Source organism: Meriones unguiculatus, chromosome 18 (assembly GCF_030254825.1).
Source record: "Meriones unguiculatus strain TT.TT164.6M chromosome 18, Bangor_MerUng_6.1, whole genome shotgun sequence".
NCBI lineage: Eukaryota > Metazoa > Chordata > Mammalia > Rodentia > Muridae > Meriones > Meriones unguiculatus.
The window spans coordinates 64,331,449-64,356,621 of NC_083365.1; the positions used below are offsets into that span (position 1 = coordinate 64,331,449).

Here is a 25,173-nt window from a genome sequence, read left to right on the forward strand (position 1 = left end):
GGCTGACTGTTTGATTACCTCCTCCTGAGGGGGGAACAGCCTTGCCAGGTCACAGAGGATGACAATGCAGCCAGTCCTGATGAGACCTGATAAGCTAGGGTCAGATGGAGGGGGGAGAAGACCTTCCTCAAATTCCCTTAAAAAAAAAAAAGGTGAGCCTCCCAGGATATCTGCCATACAAGTCATAGTAAGACTAGGCACAAAGCCTTAGATCAAGGCTGGACACGGTAACCCAGTAGGAGGAAAAGGGTCCCAAGCACAGGCAAAAGATACACACCCACTCCTACAGTTGGGAGTCACACAAGAACATCAAAAAATACAACCATAACATATACTCAGAGGATCTAGTCAGTCGTATAACGCTGCAGTCTCTGTGAGCCCCTGTGAGCTCTCCTTAGTTGATTCTGTGGCCTGTGTTCTCCTGGTGTTCTTGACCCCTCTGGCTCCTACAATTTTTCCTTCCGTCTTCTTCCTGGTTCCCCTGGCTCCACCCAGGGTCTGTCTGTGGGTCTCTACTTCTGCTCCTATCAGCTGGCAGAAGATGCCTCTCTGATGACAGCTGGGCCAGGCACCGATCTATGAGCTTAACAGAACATCATTAGGAATCATTTCATTGACTTTTTTTCCCCAGTTATTATTGTTTCTATCCTTGGTAACTGGGATGACAATCCTCTGGTTCCTGGACATCCTTGCAGTGTCACAGGTGAGCTCCCTCTTAGTGTGGACTCCGTCTTGTGGTGTGACCTATTTGGACCAGTCACTGGTTGGCTACTCCTACAAGTTCTGCATGGCCATTAATGCAGCACATCTTGCAGGCAGTACAAATGTTAGGTCGAAGGTTTCGTGGTTGTGTTGACATTTCAGTTCCACTGCTGGGAACCTTGCTTGGTTGTAGAAGATGGCCAGTTCAGCCTCGAGGTATCCCCCACTACTAAGAGACTTCACTAGGGTCACTGCACGGAGTTTCCACTGTACTAAATTTCTATATTGCCCCTCCCCAAATAGAGCAGAGGCCACACCCACTGTGGACCCTTTCTTTTCTCAGTCCTCTCTTTGCTGGACGAGAGCAGCCTTCCACCTTATTTTGGGGGATAGTCTCTCACTGAACTTGGAGCCCACTTTTCAGGTAGGTGGGGACCAGCAAGCACCAGCAGTGTGCCTCTCTGCGTCTCTCCCCTGTCAATGCTGATGTTGCAGGCCACATCCCCACATCTGACTTCTATGTGGATGCGTTACTCATGTCCTCATGCTTGCACAGCAATGGCTTCACTGACTAATCCGCTTCCCCAGACCACAGTTCAGTACTTTGTAAGAACAAATAACCATATTTTACCATATTACATTTCTGTAATGAAGATATGAAAATAGCCGATGGATGAATATGCGAAAGGGTGCCTTATAGGCACAATTCCCTAAATTTGTAAGCAGTCCAAAACTTTGATCTTATCAGTGCGTTATGTTACTGAACCAAATATTTTAACTTTTTATTCAAATGTAAAAGCCAAACTTTTATATAGTTTTATTTGTAACAATGTTAACTATTGCTATCTTTTTAATATGTATTCAGCATATTGCACTATATAAGCCTTCAAAGATGCAAGGTTTAGGAAGGCACTTTGCTAAGCTGGTGTCCTAAAAACCAAAATTGGCAGTGCTTTCTAACTTTTCCCAGGTTTGTGGTACGGCATTCCTAACTGCATCATGACTATTCAGACTGAGCACAGACCACAGACATGCCTTTATACTGTGTACTGCATGCACATCTGGAAACAGAGACTTAATTTCTGTAAATTAGGAGACTGGCTTTCTGTAAACGTCTGTTCTTGTTCACTGTAGTTTTGTAAAGCTTAAATATTGTCTGCTAACATTCAGCAGAAGTAATGAAGTATTTTCTCTTGGTGGCTGTATTATGTAAAGCTTTGTAACTAACTGCTATTTGTGAACATTGTAAAAAAAATAAATAAAAAATAAATAAAAAAATCTAACAAAAGAACTTCAAAAATAGCTTTGAGACACTAGGCCATCATCCACAGGACAGACAGAAGTAAAATACAGTATGGACTCACTTTCTATATATCTTAGTAAAATTGTCTCTGAGGGGTGTTATTAGCACTAATTCCTTGATATTTGTCACACACACACAACCCAATGTGGGATTAGATCAGACAAACTGAGACAGATCTCATGCCAGTATTAAAAGGCAATAAAAACAAATCACCAGTTTGTTAATCAATGACATTTTCAGGAAATAATTTTCTGAAACAAGACCTGTGCATGTTAGAATTAAAGTCACATTGAGCATAGCCAGTGCTTGGGAGCTGAACAAGGATTATAAGTTTAGGGCTTCTGTTTCTAAGTAAACATTTAAAAATGGAATCAATTGTGCCAGCCTGTAGAGAAACAACTGAAGCCAACAGGTAATGGAGAACTGGTTATTATGCATTATTAATAAACATTATGGGAAACATTCTAACCTGGAGTCTTCTTTGTATCTATTTAAAATATTTGTCATAGTAACAGGAATGTTATTCTTCAAAAAGTAGGTGACCAGGCCACAGAGGAAGACTATGAAAGACAGTCATGATGAGACCTGATACGCTAGGGTCAGATGGAAGGGGAAGAAGTACTCCACTATCAATGGACTGGGAAAGGGGCATGGGAGGAGATGAGGGAGGGAGGGAGGGAGGGAGGGAGGGAGGGAGGGAGGGAGGGAGGGAGGGAGGGAAGGTGAGATTGGGAGGGGCTGAGGGTGGAGCTACACCTGGGATACATAATGAATAAATTGTAATAAATAAAAAATATATATTTTAAAAAAGAAAAAAATGAGGTGTAACAAAGAATGAGGAGTACAACCTTCCTGGCAGGAATGGAGGTGTTCTAAAGAGACTTTTATGCCATTCTCTTTGGTTAACAGACTATTTATACAGTGGTTCCCTGTTTTAATAGGGAACTGGAATCCCTACCCCTGGAATCTTATGTTAGAAGAAGAGAAAACAATACAGCCTGGTTCCATCCAGAGGAGGAGCTCATCTCCCAAGGAAAGACTTCATGTATATGATCAAATCTTGCAGGAGAGACCAAAGCTGAGATGATAACAGATCAATGATAGGGAGAACAATACCTTGGTCAAGACTGCTTAGCCATGGATAGCCTTTGTCTTCTATTTAAATCTAAGCCTCATACCAGACCATAATGAAAGGTTGGGCTTCACTGTATACCATTATTCATCCTCTTCCCAGTGTAGTAATATTAAACAGATCCTTTTGCTTTCTGCTTTTAGTTACACCTATTGGTTTAATTGGCCTATTGAAGTCAAATGCATGAGCCTATGTCGTTAATACTGGTTTGGCCCAGACTGATTCTAACAACTCTTATACACTTGTAATTCCCTTAGCATCTAGATGCTTTCTTTTAGTTAGTTATCTGAGCCATGATTGTTGTTGCTTTATATGGGTGGGGCTAAGGAAATTGCAGAGTTGTATCATGTGCATTTTTTACGTTGAGCTTCCTAGGAATTAGGCAGAGTGACTTAACATCACTCGGTCTGTAATGAGAACATTAACACTAATGCTAAAGCATCTGAACCAGAAGAACTTAGAATAAATGGAGAACAAAGACAACCTATAAAGTACAAATGAGTCAAGTCAAAACAGACTGTTCAGCATGGTGCTATGGGCTTCTGGCTCCAGGATTTGGGAGCCTGAGGCAAGAGGTTTGTAAGTTTGAGGCAAGCCTGAGATGGATACGAAGACTCAGAGAGGCGGGAGCAGGAAGAGCAGAGAAAACTTGTGCTAACTTTCTAAAGTTATGCTATCTTAGTGGATTTGTATCTAGGGGGTCTAGCCTCAAGTTCATTTCTAAAGCCTACTGACATACCAGATTTTGTGATGATACCATACTCTATTGAAACATCCCTCTTTCTTTGTAAAATTACTACCTTGTGTGGGAATTTATTATTGCTTACTAAATAATTTTCCTATGGTTACATTTTAAATTCAATATTTTAAAAAATATGAGACCTATGTTTTTCAGATTTATAAAATATAAATTATTGGTTTATTTTTATTAATATTCTTGTGTCTTGATATTTTTACATCCATTCTTACGGGTGCCTACAAAGATAAGAAAAGTGCATTAGGATTTCTTTCTTTTTCTTTTTTTATAAATTATTTTATTTTTATTAATTACTTTATTCATTTTGTACCCTCCCTGTAGCTCCTTTACTCCTCTTCTCCCAATCCCACCCTCCCTCCCTTTTCCCCACCTGTGCCCCTTCCCCAGTACACTGATAAGGGAGGTCCTCCTCCCCTTCCCTCTGACCCTAGTCTATCAGGTCTCATCCGGAGTGCCTGCATTGTCTTCTTCTGTGGCCAGATAAGGCTGATCCCCACTCAGAAGAGGGGTCGTGTTCAAAGACCAGGCCAATCAGTTCCTGTCAGAGACAGTCCCTGTCCCCATTACTGGGAACCCACTTGGATACTGAACTGCCATGGGCTACCCCTGTGCAGGGGTTCCAGGCCAACTCCATGAGTGGTCCTTGGCTGGAGTATCAGTCTCAGAAAAGACCCCTGTGCCCAGGCTTTTTGGATCTGTTGCTGTCCTTGTGGAGCTCCTGTCTTCTCCAATTCTTACTATCTCCCATTCCTTTCATAAGATTCTCTGCACTCTGCCCAAAGTTTGGCTATGAGTCTCAGCATCTTCCTCGATGCCCTGAAGAGTAGAGCCTTTCAGAGGCCATTTGTGGTAGGCTCATGGCCTGTTTCCTGTTTTCTCCCTCCTCGGATGTCCTTTGTCTTTCAGAATGGGGATTGAGCATCTTAGCCAGAGTCCTCCTTCTTTATTAGCTTCCTTAGGTGAATAGATTTTAGTATGTTTATCCTATATCCACTTATGAGTGAGTCTAATATCCATTTATGAGTGAGTATATATCCTGTGTGTCTTTCTCCTTCTAGGATAGCTCACTCAAGATGATCTTTTCCAGTTCCCACCATTTACCTATAAATTTCATGATTTCCTTGTTTTTTATTGCTGAGTAATATTCCATTGTGTAGATGTACCACAGTTTCTGTATCCATTCCTCAACTGAGGGGCATCTGGACTGTTTCCAGAAAAAAATAGCATCTTTAACAAATGGTGCTAGTCTAACTGGATGTCTACATGCAGAAAAATGAAAATACATCCATACTTATCACCCTACACAAAACTAAAGTCCAAGTGGATCAAAGACCTTAATATAAAACCAGACACACTAAACCTATTAGAAGAAAAAGTTTGGAAGAGCCTGAAACTCATTGGCACAGGAGACAGCTTCCTGAACAGAACACCAACAGCACAGGCTTTAAGATCAACAACCAATAAATTGGATCTCATAAAACTGAAAGGCTTCTGTAAAACAAAGGACACTGTTGTCAAAAAGACTGCCTACAGATTGGGAAAAGATCTTCACCAACCCTATACCTGACAGAGGGCTAATATCCAGAATATATAAAGAACTGAAGAAGTTAAATAGCAACAAATCATGTAATCCAATTTAAAAATGGAGTACAGAGCTAAACAGAGAATTCTCAATAGAGAAATATCGAATGGCTGAGAAACACTTAAAGAAATGTTCAACGTCCTTAGTCATAAGGGAAATGCAAATCAAAACAACCCTGAGATTTCACCTTACTCCCACCAGAATGGCTAAGATGAAAAGTTCAAGTGACAACACATGCTGGAGAGAATATGGAGAAAGGGGAACCCTCCTTTACTGCTGGTGGGAATGTAAACTTGTACAACCACTTTGGAAATCAATCTGGTACTTTCTCAGACAATTAGGAATAGTGCTTCCTCAAGATCCAGCTATACCACTCCTAGGCATATATCCAAAAGATGCTAAAGTATACATCAAGGGCATCTGCTCAACCATGTTTGTAGCAGCTTTATTTGTAATAGCATTAGAATTTCTTAAAACTGAAATTGTAGGCAGCCATGAGCTTCCCATTATGGGTGCTAGGAATCTCACACTGCTCCTCTGTAAGAACAGTATGTAATCTTAACTACTGAGCCATCTCCCCAGTTCCATACTTAAAAATAACATTTGAAATTATTGCTAGGCTGGTACCTTGAACATACCAGTTCTTACAACCCCACATAATTATAAGATCACAAGGATAGCGAGTACATGTCATTACTTTTAAATTTGTAGTGGAGTAGAATAAAAAAAAAAGGAATGAGTATTAGCCACCAGTATTATGAGGCCTTTTTCCTAAAGATTTACTACTTCATTCCAGTTGGAAAATATGTAGGAGTAAGTACTCTCAGTTAATATCTGCGTACAATGATTTGGAGATTAAATTATGGCCAATACATTTTGGAAGTAGCAGTGTGACCACAATTCAGTAATAAACAGCTTTGTGGCATGAGATGTCAAATAAAACATTGATTCTTTTAGTAACCAGCTGTAGGGCAACACTCTTGACTAATGTCTAACTGTAGAGCATAAGACTGATCATAAAAATGAGAGCTCATATTGCAATCAATTTTAGAGGGAACATACACAGTGAACTCTGAAACTATGAATAGCTATCCACTGTGTAAATGGGCTTAGATGTAGACGTATGTGCAGTGCATGGCAGAGTTCACTAATAATGTGAAGAGATGCCTGGTAGGCATGCAAGAGAACATGTGGGGTAGTGATTAAGCTTAGAGTTAAGATGAGAAATCCATGCTGAGGATGAGAATTGGAGACATCGAGACATAAATTCAGTCTTGAGACTGGCCAAGGTTTCAAATGGATGTAAAGACCAGGATAGAATTCAAATGACACAATGGTTAGTGGGTCTTAGATTTTTAATATCATTGAAATGAACAATGAAAACTGAGACTTGTTATCTAGAGCTCAGGAATATGTGGGCTGTTCTTGCAACTTCTTAAAGTCCTTTTCTTAAATTGCTAAAATTCATCTCTTTGTATAATGGTTTTAAATTAATTTTTCAATTGATATTTATAATTTATGATGGGAAATATGATATCTTGATATATGTGTATTCCATTGAATAATAAAATCAAGAAAATTAGCCCATTCTATGTGTGTTGACAAATATCATGTCCTCTACAGAGACCATTCTGAAATCTTGAATCATAGTTACATGCTTGTTTCCATCCTATTTCTGTCATCTTCAGACACATATCTTAGGGGTCTGAGCTCAACAATGGACCCAAGAGAATAAAATTCTTCAGTCTGTACTCAAGGCTGATTTGCCAATCGCAATGGTTCTTATTTTCCCAGATGAGGCGGTACTAGTGACACCCAAGGTGTACCAATAAGTGCATGTGACTTCTAAGAATGGCCTCAACAAATAAGAACTATGCATAAAATTCCATTCACTCTGCTTGACAGTAAGAAGTGGGAAATAGTAAGGGCTGGAGAAAACAGGAACTCCACAAGGAGAGTAACAGAACAAGAAAATTTGAACACAGGGAAATTCCCAGAGACTCATACTCCAACCAAGGACTATTCATGGAGATAACCTAGAACCCTGACAATGCAGCCACATCTGATGAGAACTGATAGACTAAGATCAGAAAGAAGGAGAGGAGGACCCCCCCATCAGTGGACTTGGAGAGAGGCATGCATGCAGGAAGGGAGGGAGGGTGGGGCCGGGAGAGAAGGAGGGAGGGGCTTATGGGGGATACAAAATTAATAAAGTGTAATTAATAAAAGTTAAATAAAAAATTAAAAAAAGAACTATGCAGCTTAAATGCCAGTCATCCTAGAGTGAGGTATCCTTCATTCTAACGATGAAAGAATCCCAAGAAAAAACAAAAGTAATCCTACAGACCTGGCTTGAGTTAAATGACTGTGCTGGGAGCTGCCCACGTAAAGAGGAACGCTGGACCTGAGGACAAATAGAATAATGGTGAGGAGAAGTCTGATAATTTGTGGTAGAAATTGAGGATATGGGAAAGCTTATCAGATGCACTAAGGAGGTGCAGGGGATTGGTATTTAAAGGAGTTGCTACAGAAGGATTCTGGATGAACTTCTGGGAACTCTCCACGTTGCTGAGGACTGCAAAGTTCTATAACACACTCGAATGTAGTTTGAGAGAGAGGCAACTGTTCCTGTATTGTTTTTCACATGAGTTTAATGGACCACAGAGCTTCAAGGTAACTTTACTAGAAATATAATCATTCATTTATCTTATTTCTATAGCAGTGACCTTGTATGGAAGGGATCTGTCTGAAGTCTAAGAAATCCCTTTGTGTACTATCAATGAACATTACAAACTGAAGGCACACTCAGTGTCCTACATCAGGGCCAAAAGAAGAAAAAATTTAGGTCACCACTGTTCCTGTCTATAAACTCATATTCTCTTGCTTTGCCCTTCTAGGTCTTGCCTCATGCCCCACTCCTGCCAGCTACTTCTCCTGGTTTCCTACATTTTGGAATATTACAACTCCAGGACATGTTATACACATCAAAATCTTACAATAATCCAACTCATGTGTCCAACCCATGTCCAAGGATACCAATAAATGCAACAAAACACAAGACTATAATCTTACTTAAAATATGATGACATGGTTTGCAATTAAAAGATTTCATTGCAGGATCTCAGAGAACAAACTTTGTCAAAGACCATGTTGTATCACCATGTCAAAGGTGGATGCATCTGGTAGACAGTTTGTAAATAAATTTCTTATATGTGTTGTTGGGATCGTGTGTGTGTGTGTATTTGTACACATATACATACAAGTATAATGCATCATTACTTGCTTACGTAATAAGCAGCACAGTACTTACTCTTGGTATCTACTTAGCTATTAGAAGGCCTAGAGGTCACTACATATGAACTCCTCTAGAAGAATCAGCAGCTTACACAACTGAGAACTGAAACTGCAGGACTTTTTGAGGGAAAGGGTGGGAGATACTACATCTTTCACTAGCTCTGGATGGAAACATGGCATTTTGAAGTACTTAGAAGACATTATTAGACAACACATAAAGTTTGTAATATTAATATCTCATTGAAGGATTCTGGTAAAGAATAAAAACATGCCATTGTCCTCTGTTCTGACAGTCAGTCTAAATAGGCCTGTCAATCATCTTGACAAAAAATGTCTTGTAAAATGTCTTTTAGAGGTTTCAAAAACAGTATAAAGCCTGCTTAACATGTTGGTTGGCATGATGGTGTCATTGGACATTCTCCAATCTCATCCCTTGAGTGAAAGTTTTGTGACAATGGGCACTTCATGCACCATCTGCTTTCATCTCTCAAATTTCTGCAATACACAATGGTCTCTTTGGCCACTAACCACTTTCCACCATTGACAGTGTGTCTTATGACAGTCATCTCTTTGACTATTGTCTACTCTCACCCCTTGGGAGGCTGTCCTACACAATGATCCCTTTGGTCATTGTCCATTTTTACCCCTCGAGACTTTTCTGTGCAATGGTTCTTATAGCCATATTTAGCCACTCTTAACCCTTGCTACTGATCTGCTTTGTACTCTGTAATGAAATCAACCTATTTTTCTACATTATGCTTTGTGTCTCATCTGAATGATTTCCAAGGCTATTGCAAGGACTTGGAAGCTGATGGAAGTCTGGAAGAAGATTTTCTTAACATCATTTTGCATTTCTACCTGTTTGTGGCTGGATTTTCTCTATCTTCATTGTGGCAAGGAATGGACTCCCATCTATTCAACTGTAACCACTGAAGCCCTAGATCATTATACTTACAATTCCTTTGATGTATGCACTTCTATATTTGGCCTGTGGTTCTGCCCTTCTTTCTTATTTTGCCATAGGTCACCAAAGCTCAGTGAACATATACTTCAATCTCTTTCTACAACCAAGATAGCCAACTCAGGAGCCTTTAAAATGGGTGTTTCTGCTCATGGAATGAATTATGGGCATCCTATAGCTACATGATAAGATAATTGCAGTTCAAATATAAGATCAAAGGGATATTTTCAGCCTGAAAATCAAGGCTATCTCCATTTGACAGAAACTTATTTTGCATAACGTACTATTTCCCTAAATAACTTAAAAGATTCACCTCTGTCTGTTAGTTTCCAATATATTGTGACTAAGACAAATACTTCAGTCATTCTGGGCCTCTCTATATCCTTACAGGTAAGAAATCTGTGCTACATCTGAGAAGGGTAATCATTCCTTTTCCATGTTCCAAAAATAGAAACAAGTTGACTCCTACCAGCCAAGTCAACCATGAAATCAGATATTGTTGCTATGTGGGATAATTTTTTATTGTCAACTTGATACAAATTAGTATCAACTGGAAAGTGAAAACATACGTTGAAGAACTTGCTCCATGAGACTGGCCTAAGGACATGTCTTTGAGGCATTGTCTTGATTGACAATTGACATGGGAAGGTATAATCTACTGTGAGAGAAACTATCCTTAGGTGGGTAAGCCTGGACTCTATAAGAAAGCTAGCTGAGCAAGACAGAGGAAATAAGGCAATAATGAGCATTCCTTTGGGGACTCTGTTTCAGTTTCCACTTGAGTCCCTGTTCTGAATTTCTTCTGTAATGAACTATGACCTGGAAGTGTAAGATAAAGCTACAACAACAAAATAAAACTTTTCTCCACAAGTTTCTTTTGGTCATGGTTTTATTTACATAATGTGACTGGAATACATGCTAATGCCGATTTTCAGGAAACTTAGGACTTGATCTTCACTGGCCAAACACTCTGGAATTAGATAGGCAGACTACACATGATTCCGAGGCTGCATTTGTTCATTGTGACCCTTGCCAACAAGCAAGGACCATTCCCTTATGGAACTTGGTTCTTTCTAGACAACTTGTTATGAACTGCTGTCTTCCAAGCATAGTAATGACTACCATCTTTATCATACTAACTGTGACTATTTTCAAGAGATCCTCAAAGTTGAGATTATTAACTTTTAATCCTCTCTCATAGAAGGAGGGGACTGGAGCAGTCATTGGACCCTCACCTGAGAGTTCAGATCCTCCTTCCTAAAGTTTCCTTTCATCTGTACATGATTATGCCCAAATTGCATATGGTCTTATGGTCTTGGGAAGTAGTATGACATATGAAGTATGGAAGTTTAAGTGATGGGGGACTCCAGCTATGGAGCAGTAGGGAAACCATCCATTTAGTAACTCCCTGGCTCACCCAGTTGAACTTTAGTGAAATTGCACTTGAGTTGTTATTGGTGCCTTATCATGTGAAGCAGACTACTCTGACTTTATTGAGAATGAACCCAACAGTTCATTATTTTCTGTGTCTAGTCTGAATTCCTTTGACATGTATCTTGGGTACCAGGGAGTCAATAGGGAGCCATAGTGAGCTCCTTGTGACATGTGTACACAAATAAACATAAACAGACACATGCACCTATTCTCTAACAGCTTCTAAATTCACCTATTTATTGTAGTAGTTAGGCTATTGGGCATAGTTCAGTAGTAGGTCAGTACATGCTACTTGTAAACTTCTGAGTTGTGCCCTAGTACCATCAAAATAAGAAAAATATGTTCAAGAATAAGTCAGGCTTTTGGATTCCAATTCTATATATTAAAACTGCTTGCTGTAGCATAACAAAATTGATGCTGAGACTCACAGCCAAACATTTAGTGGATCAAGGGATATAGGCATAAGGTTATTATGTAATTCAAATGCTGATTGTCCCCTGATATCCCAATAGGGATACCTGTAGAGATGGGGAAGATAGAAAGACCCAAGGGGACAAGAACTACACAATAAGACCAACAGAGTCAGATAACTTGGGCACAGGGAGGTTTACAGAGGCTGAATCACCAACCAAGGACCCTGCACAACTGAACCTAGGCCCCCTACACAGGAGTTGTCCCTGACATGGACTCTGTTGCCTGCGTTTTGATCATGACCTCCTGGCAGGGCTCCCTTGTCTGGCTTCAGTGGAAGAGGATGCACTTAGACCTAATGCAACTTAATGGGCTGGGTGAGTTGGTGGAAGAGGGAACAGAGAGGAGAGAAGGGAGTTGGATATAATCAGGATGGGAAATAAATAAATAAAATAAAATTGCTTGCTGTGATTGAAGAAATGTATTCTTTGTACCTTAACTTTGCTTACCTCTTTTCTAAAATAGTGCTATCTTTCAATTCCATGCAGCTTGTAGGATTAAACACTTCAAATAGTCAAATGGTGCCAAGAAAGCAGACCAACAAAATCTATTGTTTTGGTGGGTGCTTTTATGTGCCTAGGGCCAGGAATGACACACTTAAAGACAGAGGAAAATGATGAAATTTAATAATGTTTATATAAACTGCAGTTTAGAATTTTCACATCTAGGTATGAATTGTAATGGGAAACTTTATACATATATAGGTAAAGCTACTGATATTTATGGCATTGCTGTATAATGTGTATTATTAGAAATAGATTTATATGTCCAATAACAAGAAACTAGGGAAGTATGTCTCATCATGCTCTACAGACAGCACTGAAAGGGGTGACTTACATCTAAACGATAATGTTTATTAAAATGACATCTTTAATAAGAAAAAGATGAAAAAGGGCAGGCAGGCTGGCAATATGACAGAGACTTCAGTTATCACACTGCTAGTCTTTGAAAGGTGTGAGAAATTCATGTTTCTCATATTTGGATGGTGAGCTAAAATATTTTTCTTTCGTAAGAAAATTCTCTGAAAAGAATCATGGGTGGGCAAGAATCTGCTTTAGCAGACATTTCTAGATTAGTCCATCCTCGTGGACAAGTCACAGCAAACAAGAGCTCATTTATCGTCAAGGAACTGAGACAGATGAACGATGTGGTCTGGTGCTCAGCTCCCTTTCTTCACGTACACAGCCCAGGTTTTTCCACTGCAATAAATACAATCAAGGTAATCACCCACAGGCATGAGCAGAGACCCACCACCCACATGATTCTAATTTCTGCAGAGTTGATAACTAACAGTAATCTTCACTGAGATAATGTTTACTAATACTGGTATTTTTCACTGTGCTCAGAATTTTTTGGTGTTAGGGAAACATGACAGTAATAGAATGTTCTGGTTGAATTTTTTACTAAGAATTTTCACACACTTCATTTGCTGCCTTCTGCATCATTTGTTAACTCAGAAAAGGAGAACTGGAATTGGAAACAATTCATTAATTCAAATAGCTTCTTCTGAATAAGATAAAATGGATGTGTAACTTTTAATGTATTTCATTCTTATCCTAAATTGTAACTCTGAAATACAGGAAAACAACTAAATAGCATCAAATCTAGAAATGTACCCCTCATTTTCTCCTTGCTCAGCTGTAATTTAAAATATACTTACTTCTGGAAGATTCATGAAGAACAGATGACCTGACACTCACAAACTCTTGACCTGCAATGTCCCCTCCTGTGTTTTCAAAAGGATGATGCCGTGTGTGATTGTGATTTTTCCACTGCTAAGTTCAAATTCTTGGCCACCTTCTTTGTTCTTCATTTATCAAGAGTAACCCGTATTTAATAGAGTGTTGGAGCATGTCAGAATGAACAATTAAATATGATGGTTGCCACTGACAACCAGCAGTTCCCATTAAAAAGTTCCTAGACAGGAATGTGAGCATTGATGTGTTTATTTTAAATAAGGGAGATATTTAAATGACATATTCTTTTTATAATGAGAATTGAATGCTACCAGGCATATACTGCAGAATTTTTCAGAATAATAGAACCTATGGAAGAGTTTCTTTTTTATTTCCCCATCTTTTTTTTGATACAGAAAGTTAATCATTTACATGGTTAGATATCTATCTATTTATTTATTTACTTACATATTTTATAAGAATGTGTATATGTGTGTGAGTATGGTTTAGATGCGTATGGAATATGTGCTTATGTGTGGAGTTCCAGTTATCTTTTGCTTGCCTAGAGACCACAGAAAATATGGTATATTTCACTATCACTCTCTGATTGTTCATTTGAGACAAGGTCTTTCACTGTATCTGAAGTTATACTGGTGTGCAATAAGCCCAAGTGATCCTCCTGTCTCTGCCTCCCATAATTCCAATTTTTTATTGAGCCTATACACAGATGATTTTACACTGGTGTTGGGATATGAGGTCGGATCCTTGTTCTTGCATACCAAGCATTCTTACCCACAGTACCATTTCTCTGATCTCCTGGACAGGCTTTTGACTGAAGCTGTGATTTATAGTCATTTGCTAGAGTATAGTGGGCAATCAAAAGCATGATCTTGAAGCAGACTAAAAGGAAAAAAAATGTATGACTTTTGAGGAGAATATATAACTAGTAAATGAAAACACTTTTCTTCATGGAAATCACTTAAGCTGCTGTGAAGTCTTTCATTTCTCTAACCCTTACAGTAAGAAGTCTAATCATATTTGGTAGTGTGGAGATAAAGATATTTCAGAAGTTTCTCAAGGTTGACTTGAGAACAGTATCCAGGCAGAATTCCTGTGGGATTAGTAAGTACCACAGTGCATCTGGACATGAGAAAGAAGCTACCATGAGGAGGAGCTGGTAAGTTTTCATTGATTCAGCATAGGTGGTTTCTTATGACTTTGGCTGGCCACAAAAGTACATTTTGGGCCTCCAACATAGCCCAGTGTGAAGAGAATTTGACACCCAGCCTGAGAATCTTAGTTTAATCTCCATGACTCCTATTGATATAATGATATATGCATACCACAAACAAACAAGTAAATGTAATAAGTACATCTGGGCCAAAGAATAGACAAAGGACAGTGCAGATGGAAAAGGAGGAAGACAGCTGTTAGATAACTCAGTATCTCCTTGTGATGGTAATAGGAAACAGAAACAAATAGGGCAAGGACTCAAAATCAGTTGTCTTCCCTGAAAGGCCCGAATGCTGCAATCTTTCTTTCTTTCTTACTTTTCTTTCTTTCTCTTCCTTCCTTCCTTCCTTCCTTCCTTCCTTCCTTCCTTCCTTCCTTCCTTCCTTCCTTCCTTCTTTCCTAAATGAGCACCTCTATCCAAAGGTTGATGTGACTGTGACTGAAAGTGAGAGGAGGAACCTGGAAACCTGACTTGGCCAACATGGCTAACAAGCTCACACCCTCCGTATAGGTCACCCCAGTTCTGTCATAAGCCCTTTACAAATCCAAGACTAGAGGCTTGAGTTTTGCTCTCTCCCAAGCCCCACCTATGACTCTATAATAATCGTTTCTCAAAAACTGACACTCTATGTAAGATGCAGCAGAGAAAGAAATAGAACAGGTCAGTTTCCATTGCGGGGAATTATTGTGGTTTTATATGTCCCTACCCCCCAAATCACCTACAATGTCCTCAGGCTGACCAATTGTTAGTTTGTCTTTTCCTTTCTCTGCTACACCTCACCATAAAAAAAAAAATCAGATTCTCTGCTACCCAGAAAACCTTGCCTGCTTCTCTCTGTTCTCCCAGTCCCTTCCCCAGCTCTGCAGGAGAACACCCTTGGCAATATTCTTCATCCCATCACCTCCACTCCCATCTCCTGTGGATCCCACATTTCTTCCTCTTCTAACTATAGTCCTCCAGCTGATTGATCTTTCCAGGCCCCCAACTCCAGCAGGCTTCCCCTGCTAACCCACAGTCCGCACTTGACAGAAAAACATGTAGGCTGCCTGCACACCTTCTTTCTCTTTGTTCTCCCAGATTCAATCCCTCAATCTTATCACTTGTATTAGCCTTCCTTGTTGCCCTTTCACCCCTGCTTTCATCTCCCATGGCTCCCACAGACTTTCCCCTCTAACCTTCCTTGTCCCACTTGCTGCTTTTCCCAGCCCACAAACCCAGCAGGTACTCCCTGCAAATGTAAGAGCTCTCCTTCCAGGGTGACAAGAAGGCTGAAGGCAGACCCATAATTTTTCTATGGTGCCTGAAATATAATCTCCCAAGTTTTATCCCCAGCTGTGTGGGAGGGACTCTGCTGTGGTCTCCTCTTCCTCTAGAGAGGAAGGGATCACAAAGATTTCCTCCCCCAAACTTTCTTCCTCTAACTCATCCCAATATTCTACCCTCTAACAACAGTAGGTATTTTCCATGGGCACACTAGCTGAGAAGGACAGAAAACAAGCATCGCACACCTACTGCACTATCTGAAAATTAAGGGTGGAAACAGAAACCAAAAAAAAAAAAAAAAAAACAAAAAAACAAAAAAAAAACAAAGACAACCAAGCAAGCAATCAGCACCTAGACCTATAATCATCCTAATCTCAGATGCCTAGATCCCAGGGGTAAAGGTACAATCAATAATAGCAGTTTGTTGCCTTAGTGTTAAGTCTGGTGCCACACTGAAAACCAGTAGTTTTCTCTTGGAACGGGCAAAGGAACTAAATATTGATGTCACTGGTGTCAACTTCCATGTGTGCAGTGGGTGTACTGATCCTGAGACCCTTGTGCAGGCCATGTCAGATGCTCACTGTGTCTTTGACAAGGGTACAGAGGTTGGTTTTAGCATGTTTCTGACTGATATTTGTGGTGGCTTTCCTGGATCTAACATACAAAACTTAAATTTGAAGAGATCATCAGTGACAGGTATTTCCCAACAGACAATATTATGCCACATAGAAGGATCAGACTGGCTATGTTGATGAAGATTAGTCAAAAGAGCAAATCTTCAAGTATTATGTGGATGATGATGCCTACAAATCATTTAATTGCATTCTATATGATCATGCACAAGTGAAGGCAGAAGAGACAAGCCACAGGAGAACTATTACTCATCCAGCACTGTAACCTGCCTGAAATGCATGTGGGTGATTGCATACTCCTTGAGAACATGGGTGGATACTCCATTGCTGTTGCTTCTACTTTCAATGGGTTCCAGAGGCCAACTATGTAATGCCATAGACAATGTAGCAACTCATGATGCAGATACAGAGTCATGGAATTTTAAGTGGAGGAGCAGGATGTTGGCACTCTGCCCATGTCTTCTGCCCAGGAGAGGGGAATGGACCATCACCTAGCATCCTTTGCTTCTGTTAGAATCAAGGTGTAGATGCCATTGCTGTAGCTCTTAACTAAAAAGTTAACTTGAATTAAGGGATTTGGGAGGACTCTTTAACTTAACTACTGCTAATTTTGGAATGTCTTTGTAAGAGTAGGGTTGACACCAACACAATATGAAATGCTAGGAGATAGAAGTCATTCTTACCTGGGTACTTATGGATTTCTATTTACTTTTCAGACATAATACTAACAAGTGCCCCTCAGCTGCTGAGCAAGCATTTGTAGCTTGTACATTGGCAGAATGGGCCAAAGCTTATTTTGTCACCCAGATAGAAAGACCTGGAGGGAACAGGAGCTCCACAAGGAGAGCAACAGAACCAAAAAAATCTTGGCACAGGGGTCTTTTGTGTGACTGATACTCCAAACAAGGACCATGCATGGAGACAACCTAGAACCGGTGCACAGATGTAGCCCATGGCAGCTTAGTGTCCAAGAGGGTTCCCCAGTAATAGGAACAGGGACCTTCTCTGACATGAACTCATGGGCTGGCTCTTTGATCACTTCCCCCAAGGGGGAGCATTCTTACCAGTCCACAAAGGAAAACAGTGAAGCCAATCCTGATGAGACCTGATAGACTAGGGTCAGATGAATGGGAGGAGGACCTCCCCTCTCATTGGACTGGGGGAGAGGCATAGGAGAAGAAGAAGGAAGGAGGGTGAGATAGGGAGGAGTTAGTGGAGGGGGCTACAGCTGGGATACAAAGTGAATAAAGTGTAATTAATAAAAATAAAATAAAAATAAAAAATAAAGTATCTTGAAATAAAAAAAGAGAAAGTTTTCCTAAAAACAACAACAAAAGATGCCTGTAAAGGTATAAGAAACATACAGAACACCAAATAGATTGGATCAGAAAAGAAAGTCCTCTTAACACATAATAATCAAAACACTAAATATAAAAAATAACTCAAGGATATTAATGGCTCTGGGGGTGGGGGGAAGGCCAAATAACATACAAAGGCAGACCTATTAGAATTACACCTGACTTTTTTTTTTTTCTTTTTCATTTTGGTTTTTGAAGACAGGTTTTCTCTGTGGAGTCTTAGCAATTATGGACTCATTTATAGACCAGGCTGGCCTTGAACTCACAGAGATCCACCTTCTTCTGCCTTCCAAGTAATGGAACTAAAGGCATGCAGCAGCACTACGTGGCTTAAATAAGAGTTTTCAAAAGAGACTCTAAAGTTCTGAAGGCTGCAAGACTCTATGAGATCACAAATAATAATGAAGACTACTAGATCCAGTAAAATCACCATAGATGTAGATATTTTATAATGAAGTCAAATTAAAACAATACCTATGCATAGTGCTTGGTTGGAGTATCACTCTCAGGAAAGACCCCTGTGCTCAGATTTTTTGGTTCTGTTGCTCATCTTGTGGAGTTCCTGTCCTCTCCAGATCTTACTGTTTCCTAAGTTTCCCTGCACTCTGCCCAAAGGTTAGCCATAAGTCTCAGCATCTGCATTGATAGTCTGCAGGGCAGAGCCTTTCAGAGGCCCTCTGTGTCAGGCTCCTGACATGTTTCCTCTTTTCTCCTTCTTCTGATGTCCATCCTCTTTGCCTTTCTGGATAGGAATTGAGCATTTTAGCAAGAGTTTTCCCTCTTGATTAGTTTCTTTAGGTGTACAGATTTTAGTAGGTTTATCCTATATTATATATCTATATGAGTGAGTATATACCGTGTGCATCTTTCTGCTTCTGGGATAGCTCACTCAAGATGATCTTTTCCAGATCCCACCATTTACCTGCAATTTTCATGATGTCCTTGTCTTTTATTGCTGAGTAATATTCCATTGTTACCTAACACCTCTGCACAGATGTAGCCCATGGCAGTTCAGTATCCATGTGTGTCCCACTGTAATAGGAACAGGGACTGTCTCTGACATGAACTGATTGCCCTGCTCTTTAATTACCTCCCTCTGAGAGGGAAGCAGCATTACCAGGCCACAGAAGAAGACAATGCAGCCATTCCCGATGAGACCTTAATTGACTAGGATCAGAAGGAAGGAAAAGAAGACCTCCCCTATCAGTGGACTTGGGGAGGGGCATGCGTGCAGAGGGTGGAGGAAGGGAGGGATTAAGACAGGAAGAGAGAGGAAATCACAGGGGGGATACAAAATGAATAAAGTGTAATTAATAAAGAAAAAAGGGAAAAAAACAATATCTATTTACAAAACCAACTCTACAGAAGAGGCTGGAAGAAAAGCTCCAACCTAAGAAGGTGAACTACACTAATGAGAGTAAAGGAAATAAAAAAATCCGGTCAGCAAAATCAAAGGAAAGGAAGCACACACACACACAAACACATTCACACTCACACTCACACATGCAACACATACCACCACCAACAACAATAAAATAAGAGAAATCAGCCTTATTTGGTCATTGATATCTCTCAATATCAGTAACCTCTATTCTCTAAGAGAAAGACACAGACAAACAGAATAGATATGAAAACACTATCCATCTTTCTGCTGCTTACAAGAAATACAACATCAAGGGTATAAAATATTTCAAAATTAAAAGTTTGAAAAAGATATTTCAAGTAAATGGACCTAAGACTCAAGTTGGTGTAGCCTTTAATATCCAACAAAATAGACTTCAAAGCAAAAATAATCTAAAAAAAAAAAAAATAGGGAAGGACACTACAAACTCATTAAAGAAAAAATCCACCAAGATGACATTTCAATTTTTAACATTTATGCCCAAACACAAGGGCACCAAAGTTTGTAAAACAAACACTACTGCAGCTTAAATCACATATTGAAACCACACGCATGCTGAAAATGGGAAACTTCAATACCTCACTTTCAACCAATCCCAGGGACACAAACAAAAATTAAACTGAAATACTGGAGCTGACAAACATTATAAACCAAATAGACACACCAGATATTTACAGAACATTTGACCCAAATACAATAGATAATACATTCTTCTCTGCACCTCATGGAATTTTCTCCAAAATTATCCAAATACTTGGCTACAAAACAAGTCTCAATAGATACAAAAAAACTGAAATACCTCCCTGTATCCTATCATACCACCAGACATTAAAGATAGATATAAAAAAACAACAGAAATATTACAAACTCATAGAAGCTGAACAACTACCTACTGAATGAAAAATGGGTCAAGAAAGAAAGTGAAGATTTTCTAGAATTCAATGAAAATGAATACACAATATACCCAAATTTATGGGTCACAATAAAAGCAGCAATGAAAGAAAAATTCATAGTACTAAGTGCTTACATATAAAACACAGAGGCTTTAGAAATAATATTACATAAAGATATAGAAAGTGTAGAGCAAACAGCTTCCAGAACTATAGAAATAACAGTGACAGTTGACTACCTGGACAGTCACCAAATGTTTCTCTGAGTCATTGGGGAATCCAATCTTCATTCTACTGGCTCAGAATATTTGAAAGACTTTTCTGTGAAGCAGAAATTTTGAAGGGCTGGCCTCTTTCATCTCTGCAAATTTGGACAGTCGATTTCCTAGCGCTGTGCTAGTCAACAGTTTAGACAGCCTGCTTTCAGCAGAAGTAAGGACAGTTTTTTCCTCCAGTGACTAATTTACCATATTTGTTTCTTTGATGCCCATCATCTTCTTTGAAGTAGATTAGTGGTGCTGCCTGAAGCAGATGCGTCTCTCTGTCAGAAAAATCTTTTGTTAGTAAACATCTTTAAAGTCTGTATTCTGTTGATCTCTGAAGTTTGATGACCACCTATCTATCTCAATATATCTAAATAGACAAACATTGCTTGTTTCTGGCTATGCACTATTGGCTTAACTTTGAAAACATATAATGGTACTAAATAAAGCTTATTTCTTTAAATAACTAACTTAGTATTTAGCAAGACTACTAGTAAGAATATTTATAGGCGACTAACTACTGACCTACATCTGTAGTCATCCTGAACAGTTTGCAATAGTTAGCTTTCATTAGACTAGAACTTTACATAACATTTTTAAATGAGATGCATATGTACAGTACATTAAACAAGAGTTGAACAAAATAATGTTAAATTTCTGTCAATATACAATAAATGAGTTGCATATGTACAATATGATTAAGAAAGAGTTGAATAAAATAATCTAAATTTTCTGCCAATATACTATAATCAATGCCAATTTATTTGAGATATGTAGTTTAATAATCTAACATTCATCTTGTATGGATGCAACAACTGTCAATAAATATCCTATGGCCTATAGGAAAGGGTAGAATAGAAGATCAAATGTACAGTAGGCAAAAAGGATTCTGGGGTAGAAGCAGGGAAGAGAGATTCTTCTGGGAAGATTGGAAGAGGACGTTTGCATTGTACCTGAGGGAATCATCCAGGAGGGAAAAATGCTGATTAGTATAATGGGTTATTATTAGTCATGAGCTAGTCAGAGAAGAGCCTAGCTTTATGGCTTAGGTATTTGTAAATATAATTTAAGTAGAACACCATTAGCACAGACAGGAAGGTCAACAATTTATAAATTAGACCTCATTGAAAACTGTAAAGCAAAGAACACTATTATTCCTATAAAGTGGCAGCCTACAGAAAGACAGAAAGGGAAAATATTTTCACCAACTTCACATTTGACAAAGAACTAACATCTAAAATATATAGACTCAAGAAACTAGATATCAAAACCCAAATAATCCAATTAAAAATAGGAAAGATACCTAAACAGAGAACTCTCTATAGAGGAATTTTAAAATGACTGAGACACACTTAAAGAAATTTTGAATATCTTTAGCCTGCAGGGAAATGAAAATCAAAACTACTTTGAAAGTCCAACTAGATGTAACCTCGATGCAACTAGAAAAAAATATTCTGAATGTGATAACCGAGACCTAAAAAAATAAATATGGCACTCATCCACTTATAAGTTCATATGAGCTGTTAAGTAAATGAGAGTCAAGCTACAGTCAGAAGGCCCAGAGAGTTTAGATAAAAAGGAGGGGTCTGAGGAGACACACATGTAGATCTCCCTGAGAGATAAAAAAGAATAGATTGAACAGGAGGACTGGAAGGGGAGGGAATTATAGCAGGAAGGTTTCCTTAGGAGGAGAGATGAAGTGGAAGGAGAGAGTGCAGGCAGAAATGGCTGGAATTGGCAAGCTTTTAGAGGGTGCTGTGGAAACCTAGTGCAGGGTAAACTGCCTGGAGTCTATGAAGATGATCCTAATGAGGACTCCTTGTAATGGAGGAATATGGAACCTAAACTGGCCATCTCTTGATCACAGCAAGGCTTTCATTGGTGGGTATGGGTTACATTCAATTGAGTTGTTGGCTAAGAGGTCCCATGAAAATCTCCAAACAACCTAGACGTTGCTAAGGCAAAGGGCTGTTCTCTTCAAACTAGCAATGTGGCCACATAGCTAAGGAAAACACCCACAGAACTCACTGAACATGGAGATGTCAAACTGGTGCCTACATAAAGCCTTCACCCCTTTGTTCTAGTCTTTTTAATGCAGGAAGGTAAGCTGAAGGTTACAAAAATAAAATAAAAGAGAAGAAAAGAAAAGAAAGAGAAAAGAAAAACAAAACAAAAAAACCTGGACAACAACCAATGCACAAAACCTTTGACTTACAATCCGTCCTGCCAACAAAATATGTTTGGGTAATGGTGGCAAAAACTAGTGGGAGTAGCCAAACAATGTCTGGTTTGACTGAAGGCCTACTTCATGAGACAGAACCAGTATCAGAAAGTGCTACAATAAATGAAAAGAGACTAGCTAGAACAGAAGCTTATGGTATAACAAAATATTACTGGTCAAAAAAAAAGTATCAATAAAATGATTCCTCATGCTATTCTGCTGTACTCATAGTTTAGTGCCTTATCCAGTCATTAGAAGGGCTTCCTCCAAACATAGATAGGAACAGACCCACAGTCAAACATCAGGCATAGAGAGAGAGACTGAGCAAGTGTGTGTGTGTGTGTGTGTGTGTGTGTGTGTTTGTGTTTGTGTGTGTGTGTGTGTCTGTGTGTGTGTGTGTGTGTGTGTGTGTGTGTGTGTGTGTCTAAATAGGAGGTCTCCATTAAATTCTTCCCCTCTGAGCTCAGAGAATCCCATGGGGATAGTAAGGCCAAGAGTGATAGAGAACAAGGCCCTCTAAGTCAGCTAAACAAGATGCATATGGGCTCACAGCAACTGAAGCAGCAAGCACAGAGCCTACACGGTTTTGCACCAAGTCCTCTTTGTATATATCTATATCTATCTATATCCATTGATCTGTCTATTTCTATATCTAAAGAAAGAATTCTGGGTTTCAAGAGCACTGCATTATAAAACTATTATTAACAATTCCCATTTAGGTAAGTCTAGGCTTTATGGGATATAGCATACATAAACATGCTAATCAGTAAGTTTGAAGCATATCCAAAACACAAAATAAGAAGCTATCAGTTAGAACACAGGCCTGTACCTTTAGCATATATTTCAGAACACAATTCAGGCCAAACTACGCTGGAGCTATCTCTGGACAGATAGTTAAGAAACAATCTGTTTTGTGACTTAATACCTCTCACTTCATGGTACCTGTCTCCTCATACTCTGTCAGGAAACTATGCTGAACAAAATAAGGACTCCCCACCAAGCCTAAAAGGTAATAAATTATTAAAACTTTCCTTTGTTCTGGGGTCTGGTCTAAGGGTCCTCAGAAAGACTGCTGCAGAGAGAGAGATGCTCTGAAGGCAGCTCACTGAAGAATCTCCTCCCTGCTTTACCGACTCCCATGCTACCCCCACCACACCCTCCCATTCCTACTCTCAGGAGGCTCCTCTCCAGGCTTTATAGGAAACAGTATCCATGCCTCTAAGGTCTCAACATGTTTAGACCTGTAATTGTATTGTTTCTATCTAATTCTCTACCTCCTACCTCAAAGCCCATTTACAAATAAAGCTCAGTAAAATGAATTGTGTCAGATTCTTTTGTAGACTGACAGTTGGACTCTCCTTATATTATTTAACAACATCCCTGTCACAGTGCATTGATTCTGGAGATAAAACTCAAATTCTCATGCCTGCATAGCAAGCACTTAACCAAATGAGATATCTCCACAGATGTACATTTTAGTATACACTGGATATGTATGACAGCTATAGCAAGTGATGCTGTTGACTACTCAAGATACAGTATAAATTTAGGATTTCCTAATAGCTCTCAACATATGTGGTGACATTCATGGGGATGAGGGATTATAATACTGGCTTTTGTACACTCTGGGTTTAGGAGCCTCATGGATTTAATTTGTAAATTGGGGAACTTCAAAACTAATTCAAGGTTGAGTTGCTGAGTAGTGAAGTTCTCTGTTTAGACATGAGAAAGCTGGGTTCAATTTTCAATACATCCATCACCAGAGCCCTTTGCAATCCTTCCAGCTTCCCAACACTGCTTCAAAAGTAATTTGGGTTGAAGTTATTAGTGGGCAACCACCACAATGTATTCTAATTCACATGGTTTTCTGTTCATCAGCCGACGCCACTGCTCTGCAATTTGTCTTTGAAAAATACACACTGTTTGCTTTGATCAACTGAAAATTCCAGCTCCACATTACTCTTCAAAGGGGAATCAGGACGCTCCTACAAGAACTGTAAATGTAGCTGAAGCTTGTCAATGGGCCTAAAGGTGGAAACGTTAGAATTACAGTAATTGGATACATCTATTTTTAAGGTCTCCTAGGAGAATAATCTGTTCTATATAATTCAAATAATTTTATTTAATCCAAAGTATTTTAATGTCTCAGCTCTGGTGCCCCAGGTCCACCATGCATGGCCAAATCAGATACATAGCCAAGGCTAGAGATATGGAGACCTGAAGAAAAGCTGGAGAGAACCAACAGTAGCCCATCACTCTGCGGTGTGAAGAGCAATGAATAAGGCTACTTGGTGGCTATACACTGAGTGAACATGCCCCCAAATGCTGCAGAATAAGCCATAGACATTGAAGTGCTATGATCGATCACTCTCCTCATCCCTGTCTTTGTTTCTTTCCCTGGAACATGTGTAATTCTGAGAATATTTCACTATTTAATGATAAACCTTGAAATAACGTCTAGTGTCAGGTCATCATTTGTGTTTCTGAGATAGTTTTCCCAAATATTGTTACCTATGAAGTGAGGTAATACTTCATAGTGAAGAAATAACAACTATAAAAATGAGATATCTCACTCAGAAATGAAAATTAAAAATATGA

The 25,173-nt window shown here is 39.2% G+C and overlaps 1 pseudogene; it reads left to right on the forward strand.

The window, feature by feature from the left end:
• The first annotated feature begins 661 nt into the window (after positions 1–661).
• Positions 662–16,812, forward strand: LOC110541136 (ornithine decarboxylase-like; annotated as a pseudogene).
• The last annotated feature ends 8,361 nt before the right edge of the window (positions 16,813–25,173 follow it).